Source organism: Mugil cephalus, chromosome 11 (assembly GCF_022458985.1).
Source record: "Mugil cephalus isolate CIBA_MC_2020 chromosome 11, CIBA_Mcephalus_1.1, whole genome shotgun sequence".
NCBI lineage: Eukaryota > Metazoa > Chordata > Actinopteri > Mugiliformes > Mugilidae > Mugil > Mugil cephalus.
Window position 1 is genome coordinate 24,953,484 of NC_061780.1, and position 15,844 is coordinate 24,969,327.

At 42.3% G+C, this 15,844-nt stretch overlaps 1 protein-coding gene across 1 annotated transcript in view; it reads left to right on the plus strand.

Moving 5' to 3' along the window:
• Nucleotides 1–15,844, plus strand: part of znf385d (zinc finger protein 385D) — a 96,353-nt gene that overhangs the window by 66,692 nt on the left and 13,817 nt on the right. The gene's annotated exons all lie outside the window — the stretch shown is intronic.

Below are 15,844 nucleotides of genomic sequence, written 5' to 3' on the forward strand. Positions count from 1 at the left end.
GCTGAAGTATTTGATGGTGTATCAGGGGCACCAAACTCGCTCTAATGAAAAGCAAGAGTTCAGGGAAGAGTAATGGCCGTAGTGAGAGTAGGTAACAACAACAGGGAGGCAGAGTTGGCTTTCACTGGGTTTGTTTTGCTCTCAAATTACCGGAGAAAGGCATCATTTTATGCCGAGGAACGACGTGGAGCCGGTGGGAACTATATGATCTGATTGCTCCCTGTTCTGCCTTCAAAAATACATTCGACCGGGTCGTGAAATGTTTTTTAACGAGAGCTGCCTGCTTCATTAATTAGTCCTGCTGTTAGAAAAACAATATGTAACAATTAAACCTGGTTCAACGCAGTTCACGTTTACTCATATTTCTTCAGCCTGACTGAAATCTGATCAGAGATTTCAATTAGCTGTTTAAATGCTCAGATATACACTGATCCGGCATAACATTATGACCTAATATAGTGTAGGGTTGTGACTCATCAGAGAATGGACCCTGAATGGTGTTAAATGCTCTTAGTGGGGGCATTTCACTTGTTCCTAAAGTGTTTTTGTGTGTGTGTCTGTTGCCATTGCTATGGGGGTGGGGGGTCTGATCTGGTCTAGGTTGGTGCAACATGTTACATGGTGCAAGTAACATCCACATGAATTAATGCCAGGTCCAAAAGTTTCCCATCAGGACACTGAGTTGGCTGATGTTATTAACTTCCCAGTTGGTGGTTTTAATGTTGTGGCTGATCGGTGCATGTGTCTATGTGAGGGCAGTCGACGCGGACTAGTCTCTGATGATGTCACTAATTAAAACTCAGTACAAAGTAATGAAATCTATAGTCTGGACCTGAATACATATGATATGTATAGCCTGTATAAAAACAGGCTGCACCTCAGCACCATCAGTAGCATTTAATAGCACAGAGAAGCTAAAGGTCTAATAACTTAATATAGTTGATGTGCAGCCTCCTTCTCTCTGTTACCACAGGATGTTTGGTGAAGTTGTTGTCCAGAGGATTTGGTCTGTCTGTCTTATAGTGTTACCCTTTAGGACGTCTTTTCAGATGCACTGCAGACGTACTTTAGTTGTATTTCGAGACTGACATGTCACTTTAGTGTCGGTTTAATCTTTTGCAGCGATTCATCAAGAGAATAGTTTTTCTGCAACAAACCACTGGGCTCCTCACCTGTCTTCTAGACGTCCATGTTGCTATGTCACGTGGTCAGTGTCTAGTCGACATGATGCTTAATTCACTGAAGTCGACAAACCAACTAGTCACTAGTCTGTGTTATCTCTAGTCTACATGTCCCAAAACATCAATCACATCACCACTTTGATGCGTGTTCACATTATGGAGCATCACTGAGTTTATTCAGAAGAAGAATACGACCCAGATGAATCCTTGTTTTCTGCATCACTGCCCATGTCGATTCCAAACACTCCTTGTTTCAACAACTGGTTGTTTTTGTACCTCCTGGAAACCTGTCATCTGATGTTTACCCCACGTGGAGAAAACATGCTCAGAAAGAGTGGATATATTCCAACCAGAGAGAAATCAGCGCAGGGGTTTACACGTTTATTAGGAGGAGATCAGCCTTTAAGTGAGGTTTACACCGTCCCTCTAATTGTTTTAGTTTTTATGACTTTGGTGTTTGGTGTATGAAGTTACTCAGCAGTGGAGCATCAGCTTCCTTGTTCTGCGATGTAGAGTCTGGTGGTTTTGACGAGAGCTTTAATAAAACAGCATCCCTGCCGCATAAGGTTGTCTGACTGCAAGGTGTATCGGAAATGACATTCTAAAGATAGAGCGCACTTAAATTGATGTTGTTAAGCAGTTTGCTGCTTCTTGGCTTCTGTGCTGACATTCACGTCTCCCTCTACAAACTGTGTGCATGCAGACCACCACCTCCTGAGGTTAATACTACGCCTGACCGTGTGTCCTGCATAAATAGCCTTCTCTAAACATACAGAACTATCACTTTAACAAGCCAGTTCCACATTATGCCGTGCAGATACAGATACAGACCAGTTCCTGCATAGAACCGTGTCCTCAGACTTGGAGGTGCTGACTCTCATCGCGGCCGCTTCATGCTTTTTATTCATCTAATGTGTCACTGGTGGCACATTTGCACAAGTGCACTTTGGATTCATGTAATTATGCCACCGTTTGCACTGTTGGGATACTTCCAACAGCTTCTGAAAGCGGAGGCTTTGCCCTTTACGGCCAATGTGGTGTCGTTTTGGTAATTTCACTTGGTTTTCTCCTGGAAGGTTATTAAACTCTCTAAATTGCAAATAACTGACATACATTGAAAGTTAAGTATTCTGGAAAAGTGGGCAAAAAAACTGTTGGACATGTCCTGGACATGTTCTCTGGGACATTTTTGAGGTTTTGTTATTAAATGGTTAAATGATGACATGAGGGACGGCAGTGAAGAGCATCATAATGTTGCTTTAAGGAGATTAAATGTTGGAGGCTGAATGGGGAAAACCGAGGCATTCAGGGTAAAACACTATTTGTCTTTCTGTAACTGGAGCCCAAACACAGATGTTGCAACCTGATTACAGGCCATTTTTCAGACCTTTTTATATTTAAAATAAGCCCAGGGAGACATGCTGAGGCTTAAGTGACAAGAGTTTAAGTGTTAATGATACGTATGACGTGAATAAGCAAAATTCCTGCATATGTTTTATTGTGTAGACATGATATCCCATTTCTGGGATCTAAAAGATATGAGGAAAATCCCTGAAACAAATGCCAGCAAAAAACATCTAACATTATTCTATCTGAACTGAAAGACAAAACACTTTTACTCGTCCACGGAACCAAACAAGTGCAGAAAATTCAACCCCTTCTTCTGCCTCCTGCTCATCATCCACTCAAACATCTTCTCTCTTTTTCTTTTCCTTCTTCTCTTTGATTTCAGGTTATTTCCTGACCTTTTTATTGTTAAAATAAGAAGAAAAATATCCCGGGGGGCTTAGGTGTTTAAGGGCATGCGTACGTTTTGGTGTAGGAATGATATCTCAGGGAAAATCCCTGAAACAAATGTTTGCATAAAACACTTATTGTATGTACACATTAATTTATATTTTGTGAGTTTATTCAATCTGAGCTGAAAGACAGAACCGAAGCGCATCCCCGAGGAAGAACTATTCCCCAAAAAGCACCCAGCATCCGTTTTTCCCGGCCTCATCACTGAACTCCATGTTGTCTGAGGATGGATGTGCAGCTGGACACGGCGAGATAGTATAGATTAGCCAGATGACTCAGCGGCCGCCTGTCAAGCTTGTGATGTGTGTGTGTGTTCTCCCAGCAGCTCCAGAGAGACAGAGAATAGCGGCAGAGCGAGAAAGGCCCACAGCTCGGCCCGCCATCTCTCAGTTCCAGTCCAGTGCCTGAGGAAATGTACCCTGATATTAGCTATTAAAGAGCAGATTGTCAGGGGAGCCATGCCAGCACTGACAGCAGCTGTACAATGGAGCCGGTTGCAGGGAGGCATGAGGCTAGCTCAGGCTTTTTTCTTTCTTTTTTTATTTTTTTTATCTCCACCTCCTCTGGTTCCCATCGGCACCCTTCCACCCCAACCACCTCCGCCCCAAAAAAAACAAAAAAAACCTGCAAAAGCCTGCATGTACACTCGTTGGGTCGGAAAAAAAGCCCTCGCAGACAGACGACAGCCACAGAAACCTGACGATGGCGTGATTAGATTGGCTCCGTACCTGCGCCGCGCTGCAAATGTTCTCATTTGCGAGGATTTTCTGGATTGGCGCCACGTGACCGCAAGAAACTTCCCAACAGAAATTAGGTGCGGATCATTTGCTCTCGAATGAAATTGGAAAGAGATAAATCAGCGCGAGTCCGAGTCGGTGGCTCCTGCTGCTGTTAATCTGCGCCTGAGATGATGCCCTCTCTTTTCTCACCTTCGACGGGGGAGACGCCCGCGAGCATCGACTTATTTGTGAACGGCAGCCTTTCAACCCTTATCTCGTCTTTTATTCCAAAGACATTCTGTGTCTTTTTTTTTTTCCTCATTAACACACTCTGAATACTGACGAGGAGGGGACAGTGGGGGAAAAAAAATCATAGATGTCGAATTACATTTGACAGAACTCAAGAGCCATGAGGGATTTCTGTCCTTTAAGTTGTGACAGCGTATAATAAAGCCCAGTCATTTTAATTAAAGAGCTTAATCCAGCTTCAATGAGAAAGGTAATCAGATCTCCGGGGAGTGGTGTGATTGTCTGGAAGCTTAAGCAGAGTGGAAGGATTTGAGAGCGGTGAGCGTCTCGGTGATTGTCGGGGGAGACGCTGAGGTACAAACGGATGAAAGAAAAGAGGCTGTGTCCTGCGTGGACCTGTCCGAGATGCACCTCTCCGTCCATTCTCTCCCTCTTTGTTGCCTCCTCCACTCCCACCCTCTCAGTTTCTCCCTCTTTAATTGTGTCCCCGTTCTCCATTACTCTCCTTTTAATGTTATCTCTCACCTTCTCACGTCCTTTACTCACCCATCCCCCTCCCTCCCTCCTTTCACCTTTTCACGATTACTCGATTTTCCTCAAAGTTTGCTGACTATTCCAGTAACCGTTCCTCCTTTTGTTCCCAGTGTTGGGAGCAATTCGTTACAAAGGGAATGCAATCACAATTAATGCCTTACAAAAATGTCACCTGAAAAAAATGTGGGTAAACGTTAACTTCCTGCTAGTGCTAGAGAACAGCTGATTGGGGGGAAGATGAGAGTTGGACTCTACATTCGCCAGATGGACATACGCTCATTATTTTCAGTTCGTCAGAGAGAAGGATACGAAGGACATTATAGTTATAGTGTGCAAAACCAAAAAAATCTCTGGACCTCGCGGAAAAGCACAAATAATTTAAGGAAACATGTAGCGTGGTGCAGCTTTCTGTTCCGTTACAATATGCAGTAGTAGCTTCTAGTCGTATTGATTTCAACATGAATGCACCTAAATTTACAGTATTTCTATCACCATAGGTATTGAGCCATGAGCCAGTTATTTTTGGTGAAAGTTACTTAAAAGTAATGTAATTCCTTACAGTTCAAAGACAGTAATACAGTTATAATGCACGTACTAAGTGATGCATTACGTTTTTACCTTACCTGGCCCTCCTCTACGTCTCTTCTCTTACTTCCCATCCCTTCCTGACTTCGCGGCCTCGCCTTGCCACACTCGCCCGCACCAACTTTAGATTGATCACAGTCATTACCTCCATTAATGAGAGGGGATTGAGTTCTTAACTGGGCCTTGCAGAGCCAGTTAGGTCACACTGACTGGGGATATGGATTACTGGAGGCTTCCCAGAGTGCGGCGCGTCCTAGGCTAGCCAAAGTACACTTTAATCACCTGCCCTTCTAACAGTAAATGGCTCTTTAATGACAGCGTGGTAGATGGGTTCACCCCGATCTGATGCAAGGGCAAATACATGCATGACTTAACATGGGAAGGGCTCACCGACGAGCCTCTACATTAAGTAGACAGCAGACGTTCATCGCTGCTGATTATTACTCTTTGTGCTTTTATCACAGGCTACATGTACAGAGATTAAATATGTATGAGCGGCGGTATGGCTGATGCCTTAAGTGGAACTTCACAAAAATGTCTGTGCATTAAGTATAGAGCTGCAGAGACCAGCGTTTCTTAGCTGAGCTTAGCGTTACGAGCAAATGCAAGGGGAAACTGCTAGCCTCTGTGCAAATTTTAAAAAGAAAAAAAAATGCACTTAGCATTTTTGTTCATGTTTTATTTAAAATGTAAACAGAAATGATCTAAAAAATGCATGATGATTGACTCCTGGCTCCGGCCCTGGCCTCAGACTTGCAAGGAAGCAATAAAATATATAACAAATGAGACATTAAGCATCATCCTGACCTCATCTTTCTGACTTTGCACTTGTTCTCCTAAATCTGAACAAAACTCAGGGGATTTAACGGTTGATCTAGGTTGTAGCTCCACGTCTCCCTAGAAATACAGTTACATGTGGAGGCACCGGCTGCAGCAGCCGTGACTGGTCTGCACTGCTTTTTATGCTTTTTACTCGTCCACGTCTCTCAGGAGCCAAACGAGTGCCGAAAATTCACCCCCCGCTTCTGCCTCCTGCTCACCATCCACTCAAACATCTCCTCTTTTTTCTTCTTCTTCTCTTTGATTACGGGCCATTTTCTGACCTTTATACAGTTAAAAAAAAAAAAGGTCCAGGGGGGCATTTAACTTTTGAACTTTTATTACAAAAGAATAAACATTTACAGCAGCATACACCAGGGATGACAAAATTCACTCCATTACAGAAATTCACAGATCAGGCGTAACATTATCCTAATAATGCATCGGTTTTATATAGTGCTTTTCCATTTTAGATGCTCATTTGCTACTACCTCAGTAGTCACAGCTGCTACGAGAAAGACTGACGTATACATGGCTGCCAGTTGGCACCAACCATTATCTGAGACCGTTGTTGGACTACAAAACAGTTGTGTGACTCATCAGAGAATGGACATGGGCCTTCTGAGGGTGTCCTGTGGTGCATTTGGGTCCTATGGGTTGAGGGAAGTGGCCTCTATGGATGATCCAACAGATATTTGATCAGTGTGGGATCTAGTGGATTTGCAGGCCAGAGGTTTTTCATGTTTTTATGACATCAAGGAGTGTCACTACTATGACCTGGGGCCTGGTTTGGTCCGGTCTAGGTGGGTGCTACACGTCAACATCCACACCAATGAATGACTGAATGCTAGAAAAGTTTCCCAGCAGAACATTGACTTGTCACAAGTTATTCACTTTCTCCTGTCAGTGGGTTTTCAGTGTATTAGACCTTGTCCCTGTGTGAAGGGGTGCCAAACAAATCATGTGCTCAACTCTTAAAAATGTGAACTTGACATTTTCTTATACAGTATCAAGTAGCAGAGCAAAGTAGCCAAAATCTTGGGGTATAGTTTGGTTTGGCTTTCCAACATCAACACATCTGTCCTCTGATCTGACTGATAGTTATTGACTCTCGCTCAAATCCCCCGACTCCGTGTCGAGTAAGTCTTTGTTTAAAAGCGGCTGTGGATAAATGAAGGACAGAAAGTGAGGGGCTACCCCAATGAAAGCAAAAGAAAAGAAAAAAAAAGACGACAACGTCAGAGGCAAAGAATCTGTGCCTCAAACCTTTTTTGCGCCCCGGATCACCGAGTCTTTGACAAGCTGCCCAGAGTAGCAGGTGTGATGGCAGCTCGGCGAGCTCGCGGAGGCCGTTCGAGTTAATCACTGTGATTTCAGGTTGTTTTGATGCTCGGCGAACGGAGCGCACCGGGAGTAGGTGGCCGTTAATTGCAGAGAGGTCGCCGCTGCCCTGCTTGTGGCGTAAACATCACTCATTAGGAGTGACAAGGTCAGCCGGATCATAAATAGTTTGCTGATTAATTACTCTTCTCGTGGTAATAGCCTGGACTTGACGGGATGGATAAAGTTACACTCCGATAATTGCAGTTGAACAAGGTGTAATGACTTCTAATGGCTCTTTATGTACACGGCCTCGTGATTTAAATGTGAAGTCATGTCTTATTCCTCCTGTTAAATCTAAAGTATGCTGGTGGTGGTGGTAAGAGAACACGCAGAACCAGAGGAACCAGGTAGATTTTTTTATGCTTGTCGTCTCTTCTGCTTTCAGTCAAATAAAACACACTATAATACACCCAGGTAAAACTTTAAGCCAATGTTCTCTCTTTCAACTCGAGCCCATGGACTTGAAATAAAAATGTTCCAGTCATGGTGCTGAATGTAACAGCTGCGCATAAAGGCAGAAACACACACAGGAGGCGTACAGGTGGAGGTCGATTCAGCCACAGCGCAGTCATATTCTGGCAGCAATAATCAGGCACGCTTGCTAAAAGGTCATGAGATCTGAGCCGAGGCGGACTGTGAATGGAACAAAGGAACTGCAGCAGCAACATAACCGGCTGACACGATTCACCGTTTGGATTTTGTTTTTTGGGGGCGTCCCATTTATCAAACTGATGTTAGCAACCTGGGGATGCAGGCGAGTCCTTCCTCTAGACTCAGTTAAAAAGAAATGTTGCTTTAGACACTTCACTCATTTGCTCCTACACCGACAATTCTGACTATCACTCATCATGATATCAACAACATAAAATGAAAAACATTTAATTGACTTGTGCTTCAGTGTTTTAGTTTTGGCCCAAATCCCACCCGCTAACATGTACGGAAGCCCTAAGCGGTCATGCATTGATTCATATAATTTCCTCTGTTTTCTCCAGATAATGAGTTATTTATCCCGTTATCTCAGGAAAACAAGCTCAGTTTTCTCGAGATAAGGAAGTTATTATTATCCCGGGAAAACAAAGTTTTGTTTTCTCGAGGTCTTGATATGTTTAATTTGAGAGAGTTCCGTCATACGTGACCTGCCATGCTGACAGATGGATGCCCTCAACACCATTAATGTAGTAATAACAATAATAATAGTTTAATGTAACAGGCCTGGCCTGCTGTAAGGTGAGCTATTAATGTTTGCTAGATAACGATTAAGTTTCTGGAGACCTCGAGAAAACGGAGCTCATTTCCCAAGATTAACGAGATAATTAACTCGAGATCTTGAGAAAACGGAGGAAATATGTATGAATGAATGGCCGCTTAGGGCTTCCGTAAACATGCAGGGGGGCAGGGTTTATGACCAATGCTGCAGCCAGTCACCAGGGGGCGCTCTATACTCTTTGGTTTCACTATTGAGAAGCTGTCATGACATCCAATTTTTATACAGTCTATGGTTTCAATCGAAAAACAAACGATTCCTTTGCAATTTCATAGTCCTACAGCCAATCAGAGCCATTTAGTTGCAAACTAATTCAAATCCAGGACACTTAGATGACATATATGACTAGAATGTGAACTACAACTTTTCTGGAGCACAAAGAGAGATTCCAGACCCAATTTCAGAAGTTGGTGGGGCTTCTCGTCTAGCAGCAACACTAAAGAAAGTGAAAAGAGAAACGCTACAACTGATCAGCGTGGTTTCACTGATCATTTCACTTTATACTTTAAAAATATCAAGGCCAAACTAACTGTTGGGCTCCACATAAACTGAGTATTGACTTTCTAAAAAGGCTTTTTGGATAAAAGCTTAACAGTGAGTCACTGCTCTCAGTCAAAATATCAAGAAGATTATCAGGCAGATTGGCGCTGAGGTGGAAACTGTAGTCGAGTCTAAACCGAAGCTTTCAGTGTAACTGTCAATCCACATTGTCACCGTCAGCTGTGGTTTTACACTTATAGGGATTCAAAAGTGAAACACCATAAGGACAAACAGTTTGGGACCAAGGAAAAGGCGTGAGGAGAATTAGTGTAAATAGAAAAATTCGAATATCAAATGGCAAAACTTTCAATCATATCCAAATATAAAACAGGAACCCAGAAAGCGTTGCTCCAAAATCAGGCCCCAACTTAAAATGAGGTAAATGGAGCAAAAACTAAAAAGACCTGACCTCCTAAAACATGACTGATGCACATAGACTAGGAGAAGTATTTGCATAAATAAAAACCAAAAGCCAATCCACAAAGTCCATTTTTTAAAAAGCCCTCCTGTTGCTACTATTTTTTAGCAGCTTTGAAATAACACAAAAGGAAATTATTGATTGTGAGTAAAGGTTGCACCGAATCTGCAAAAGCATATGGAAACAAAAGCCTCTGTATTTCAAAATGTTTGGTATGTGACTGAAAAAAAAAAACAAAAGAGAGAGAAACCACACCCAAGAATGTGTGCAGGGTGTAGAAACAGTGTGCAGAAAGAAGAAAAGGCAAACTTGGGCATTAAGACATACATAGTTAACATTCCCAACCGAACCAGATGGAACAGTTATGTAAAAATGAACTTTTCAATCATTCTTTTCCGAGGTCAGAACGTTTTCACCGTGTTTTGTTGATTTATTGCTGCACACTCTAGTCGTGGAAAAATAAGTCCAGCGTGGGCTATTGTGGGTCTGTCTCTGTTGGAAATAATGGATTTGCTCTGAACAACTGTACAAGTTATGTGTGAAAGCGCGGTTAGTGATAAGGTGAGACATCTGGAGGGAGATTGGAGGAGAACTGCTGACCTTTCAGACTGAAAAGATCCGGTGGAGGTGATTCGTCTGTAGATTGAGAATCTGAGGTCGGTGCAAAAATGTTAGACAGATCACACTGTCCATTATATCCAGAGCCGGCTCCAACCGTAGGTGAGGTTATGGTTTGGTGCCCCAACTTAGCTTAGCTACCCTCTAGCTAGTGCAAATTAAAAAAGATGATGCAGGACAGGGTCATGTCAATCAAATAATGAGAGACAACCAGGCAGCAACCTCCAGGTCTGAGTGATGAAGTATGCGGATTCTGAGCAAATCCCCATTGACCCCCATGTTAAAAAGCCCAAATTTACAGCATTATTAAACATGTTTACAGCAACAATAGTTCATTTCAATATTCATGACAACTATATGGGGGGTGAATTGTTTTTCTAACTCATTAATTTATTTTTAATTAAGGTTTAATATTCTGCATAATTAAGTGAGTGACCTGCAGTAGCCTGAGCTAACAGGTAGCGGAGAGTTGGGAGTATTTGGAATATCCGTGTGTTACGTAGCGTCAGTAACGCTCATCCAACATGGCGACCGCGGGCTCCGCCCACTTTGGGCTTCATTTTTGAGGTTCAGAGTCCAATGGGTGACGTCACGATGGGTTTCTCCACTGTATAAACAGTCAATGGAAACAATGGGGGGGTTGTTGTTGATTATTTTTTTAGGTCCTTGTCCCAACACCTTTAAATCCCTTTTAAAAACCCATCTTTTTAAGATTGCTTTAAACATTTAACTGCTTTGCACTGTTTACTTTTCCCTTCATACTTATTTTAACGTTTTATTCAATGTGTTCTTTTGTTTTTATTTTGTGTCTGTAAAGCATCTTTGAGTTCTTTAAAAGCAAATAATTTTTTTTTAATTATTATTATTATTTGTTTTCATTTTTAAGACAGAGTATGAGGAAAGGTTTCCAGCTTCTTTTTATTTTATCACCTACACCTAGAGCCGGCTTCAGTTATACCTTTATATTCGGCCTTGAACAGTTATGATGCAGGGCTCTAGGATGTGGTGGTGTGACGGCTGCTATCAGGGACCCGACCAAGTGGAGGAAAGTCTTTATAGTATTTGAACAAGATTAAGAAAAACAAAACATGTTGGGCTTCATTGTGTTTTTTTTTTTTGGCTTGTATTTGTATTTTCATTGCTGATTCAGACAAGGCAGGCCAGCAGCCTGATAAAAGTCAACACAGAGCTACTGTGGTTTGTGACAAATACTATTCCAAAGTACATTTCTTTTTCATAACGCTTTATTGGCCAGAAAACAGCATAAACCGCAGATTTCAATTTCAACTCTACAACACCTTCATTCACGATTATTTAGGATCCACTTTGCTGTGCAGCAAACCAGAAAAAAAAGAAAAAAAGGCTTTTATTCTTTCTTGTTACCCCCACAGTTTCACCTCACTGCAATTCGGCACGGACATCCTTTTTTTTTTCTTTGCACATTTACCAACAAGCTGCTCCTTTTCATTACCACAGAGATCTGCATTCGGAAGGTGAGGTCGGTCTCATGATCGGGCCGCAAATTCCTCACTTGGAGTCAGTCAACTGTAGGAGGGAGAGTATTGCATGTATAAATGTGCCTGAAACCCATTTCAGAAGGTTAATGGATTGGATGCTGGCAAGCGCTGGAATACAAGAGGAAAAAAAAAAAAAACATCCGGTGCATATATTTACATGAATTTGAAGCGTTTAGCTGAAGTTTTTCATCCAGACTGTAAGTGGAATAAGCCTCCACAGTGGAGCGGACCCTCTCCACCACCATATATATGTGGCTGAGATCCCCTGTTATATACACCGATCAGGTATAACATTATGACCACCTTTAAAATATGGTGTAGGTCTCTGTGGATCATCCCACAGATACTTGATCAGTTTGGGATCTAATGAATTTGGAGGCCAGGTAAACATCTTGTGCTGTTCTTCATGTTTTTTTTGTGTGCGTATGTGTCGGGCTTCCACCAAGTAGTGTCAGGACTGGTGACAGGACTCAAACGCAGACCAGGAGTTAAAGTGATTTTTCAGTGAGTTTTATTTGAAAACACAGAAATGAGTCGTGGCGTGAGTTGCTGAAGAGTCTGGGCGAGCGCATGGATCGGAGCTCCAGGGGTCTCGGTCTGGGCTTGCTGGCAGACGGCTCTAGTTTCAAGCAGAGGGTGTGAAGGTGAGCTGATGCGACAATCCGGCGGGGACTGGAAGGTCGGACTGGTCTTTTATAGGGGAGTTGATTTGGTGACGAGAAACCAGAGTGCAGGTGAGATGAGTAGCAGGTGTGTCGTCTGGAGTTGCCCAAACCACGCCCACCAGCAGCCCCGAGAGCGAGTGAGACACGGACAGCCAAAACAAAAACACACCAAGCACACAAAAGGAAGCACAAAATAAAATCCAAAACTACACTCACTCACACACACATACAAAGTAGCCAGCTCATGGCCGACGGGTCGTGACAAGAAATGTCATTTCTTGGGGTGGGGGGACCTGGTCTGGTCTAGGTGGGTGCTACATGTCTAAGGAACATTCATATAAATGAAATAAATGAATGAATGAATGCCAGGTCCAAAAGTTTCCCAGCAGGACAGTAAATTGTCACAAGATGGTTTAAATGTTATTTACTTCTCCAGACAGTGGTCATAATGTTGTGGTTGATCTGTGTGTACCGTGACCAACTCCATATCCGGTAGTTTAATGACTTTTCTCTCATCAAGACGATTAAACGTGAACAGTCGTGTATCCTCTGTAGGAGGATCATCACTGAGTCTGCAGATGGTTTAAATGTTATTCACGTCTCCTGTGAGGGGTCATAATGTTTTGGCAGATGAGTGCACGTATTGATATTTCTTGCACCACTCTCAGCTCCACAGGTTCTTTTTACTGTTGCACTTTATAGTGTGACATGTCTCTATTTGCATTTAATCACTACTTTTATACATAACCAGTCGGCTGCTGCTGCATATTTTAATATTTGCTGAGTCTCTGCATCTAAATTCTGTTCTGTGCACACACACTTGTTGTTGTACCTGAATGACTATGAAGTCTAACATAAAACAGACAGTATTCGCTATATCCGGGCTCATATTTTCTTACTCTGTGTCTGTACTTACAGCACCGCAGGTCATAATGACAGAAACATGTCTGTCGCTCTGATTTATTTCCCAGCTCAGTGACCCTGTCCACAAAGTAAACTCCAAGGCCTCTCTCTGTGGCGCCGACCGCCGCCACCTCCGCCGGGACGAACTAGAACCGTACATAATGGCCCACAGAAATAGCATGACATAATTCACTATTGATCCGCTCTCCACCGGGCCCCGGCTGATCTTCACTTCGTGACAGTGGAGTTGCGGGGGGAACTCGGGAGGCGTTGGCATCGATCTGGTGCGGCCGCCACGGACAAAATTTCATTTTCACACAAAATGAAACGGCCGGGCCGTCCTCTGTATTCCCCGCACTGACACGTGGCGCCGTGTTACGAGTCAAATGTATCAATCCTCCGCTGTCTTTCGCTCCTAAAAATACCCTCAGACGTGTCTTTGGGGGCACAGCGCCGGCCCTCCGTGCTCGTTAATGCGATCCCTCATGCTAATGGTGGATTAGAGGTCTGACTCGCCTGCTGAGCTGTACATGAACTCCAAACATTTTTTGTCGTCATGAATATTAATCAGGGAAACTTGTCTCTTGTTTAGAAGGTCAGCTCTGATGCGCTGAATCTAATTGGACTGCTCCTCGTTTGGCTCATTGCTCTCCAGTTAAATTTTCTGCCATACCTGATTTTTAACTTTTTACTGTTACATTTAGTCCAACTGCAACTAACAACATTCATTTTAGCTGCTACTTGAATTTTTTCTCACCGATCTAATTAGGCTTATATATGATTGAGACACTTGTGCAGTTCTACATATTCCTTTCTAGAGTGGGATATCAACCTGCTGGATTATTCACTGTGAAGACACGTATTCGGATTTAGATTCAGAGTCATATTCAGAAAACTTTACTTGGGGTTTATTTAAGGTACACATGAAAGTACGAGACACTTTAAAACAGAGGTGTCAAACTCATTTTAGTTCATGGGCCACATACAGTCCAGTTTGATCTCAAGGAGGTCGGACCAGTAGCACAATAGCGTATTAACCTATAAATAACAACAACTCCAAAAACAAGTACAAGTACATTATATGTGTATATGTTTACATTTAATTAACTAATTTCTTAAGAGAATAAACTGCAATTTTTGTTTAGTTCTAGGTCTCAGTGTTGTGTTACTGTGTCCACAACTCTTCCCACCCTACAAATAGCAGTTACTTTTATTTAGTGTATTTTTCCAAGGACAAATTCAGATTAAACCCTCGTGTGGGACACTTTCTACCTGCAGGCCACATGTTTGACACCTGTGCTTCAAAGGAACAGAATGTTTGAAATGTTTGAAGCTTTGAATCAATATATAACCCAAAATATACTCTACACTTTGGACTCATCATAGTAACCATCTATGTCTGATTTAACATGTGAACACACCTGTGACGTTCTTTCTTTTCTAAAATGGAAATCAAATATTTTCCAGAGAGTTCTTCACAGTTTTGTTGCAGACGTTCCCAGAAATGTGTGTCTCTTGTTTGTAGGGAGCTTTGCTTTCACTCTTCTGTCCAGTTCATCACAAACCAGCTCCATGGGTTTAAAGTCTAGAGACTGGGCCATGGTCCACTCCATGTTTTCAAGCTTTCCATCCTGTTTTTATCCTGAGGTAGTTCTGGTAGAGCTTGGACTAAAGGTTTGGGTCATTATCTTAATGTAGGATGAAGCCCAGAGGACACTGATGCTGTTCTAAAATGTTTAAACGATAGTGTATATTTACATGTTATTGTAGAGGTAGTATGAGTAATAAATAACACCAAATATGTGTCAGTAAAAAGTCATCAGAAGGAAATAACTTAATGAAGCTTAATAAGTTCGTAGTTGTTTTACTGACTGATGGAGGCTACATAAATAGAGCCTCATACATTTAAATGATGAGATATTTTAAATGTCAATTAACATCTTATCATACCAAATAACATTCTAGTCCTGTTTCATCTTGTCAACATTTCATCATAGTTTCTATCATCAACGTCTTAGTCACAGGAAAAATGGTCATTGACCAACATTTCAACGGAGTTAAACCTGCTGCGGACTAATATAAATGGTTTATTTTGCGTATCCATTTCTTACTTGAGTTTATTTGGTACGAACCTGTGTGTGGATTAAAGGATTGATCCAGTTCTTTTTAAGTTTCTGTTGATCTTAACGATCCCCTTAAACCTAAAACTCTAAGAAGCTGAAGATTTATCTGAGCTGATCTTTTGTTTTTTAGTCTGAATCCTTACAAACGTTCACCGGGTCCAAATCTCTTCAGCTGCATTTACTGGTTCAAATCCTCGACCGTGTTTGGCAGCACTGAGTCTGTTCGTGCTGGGAAAAGCCGTTTATTGGTGGGTTTTATTTTCAGAAAGGTGCTGCTTGTTCCAGCGAACGACTTGTGATATTTGTGGAGATTTGAACTCTGCGGGCGTTAGTGGAGGGTGATGCTGCATGTGGTCGCGGTCAAACTGGGCTTTTTCGCTTTTCCAGAGTCTTCGCTACCTTGTTTATCCACAACATCTCGCCTTTCATATCTTTAATGGTGTGTTCTTGAATGAAGCAAATAAATAAAATGGTCATCTAATGTCGGAATCAGAGGATGCTCAGCCACCTGTTGGGTGAACACCTC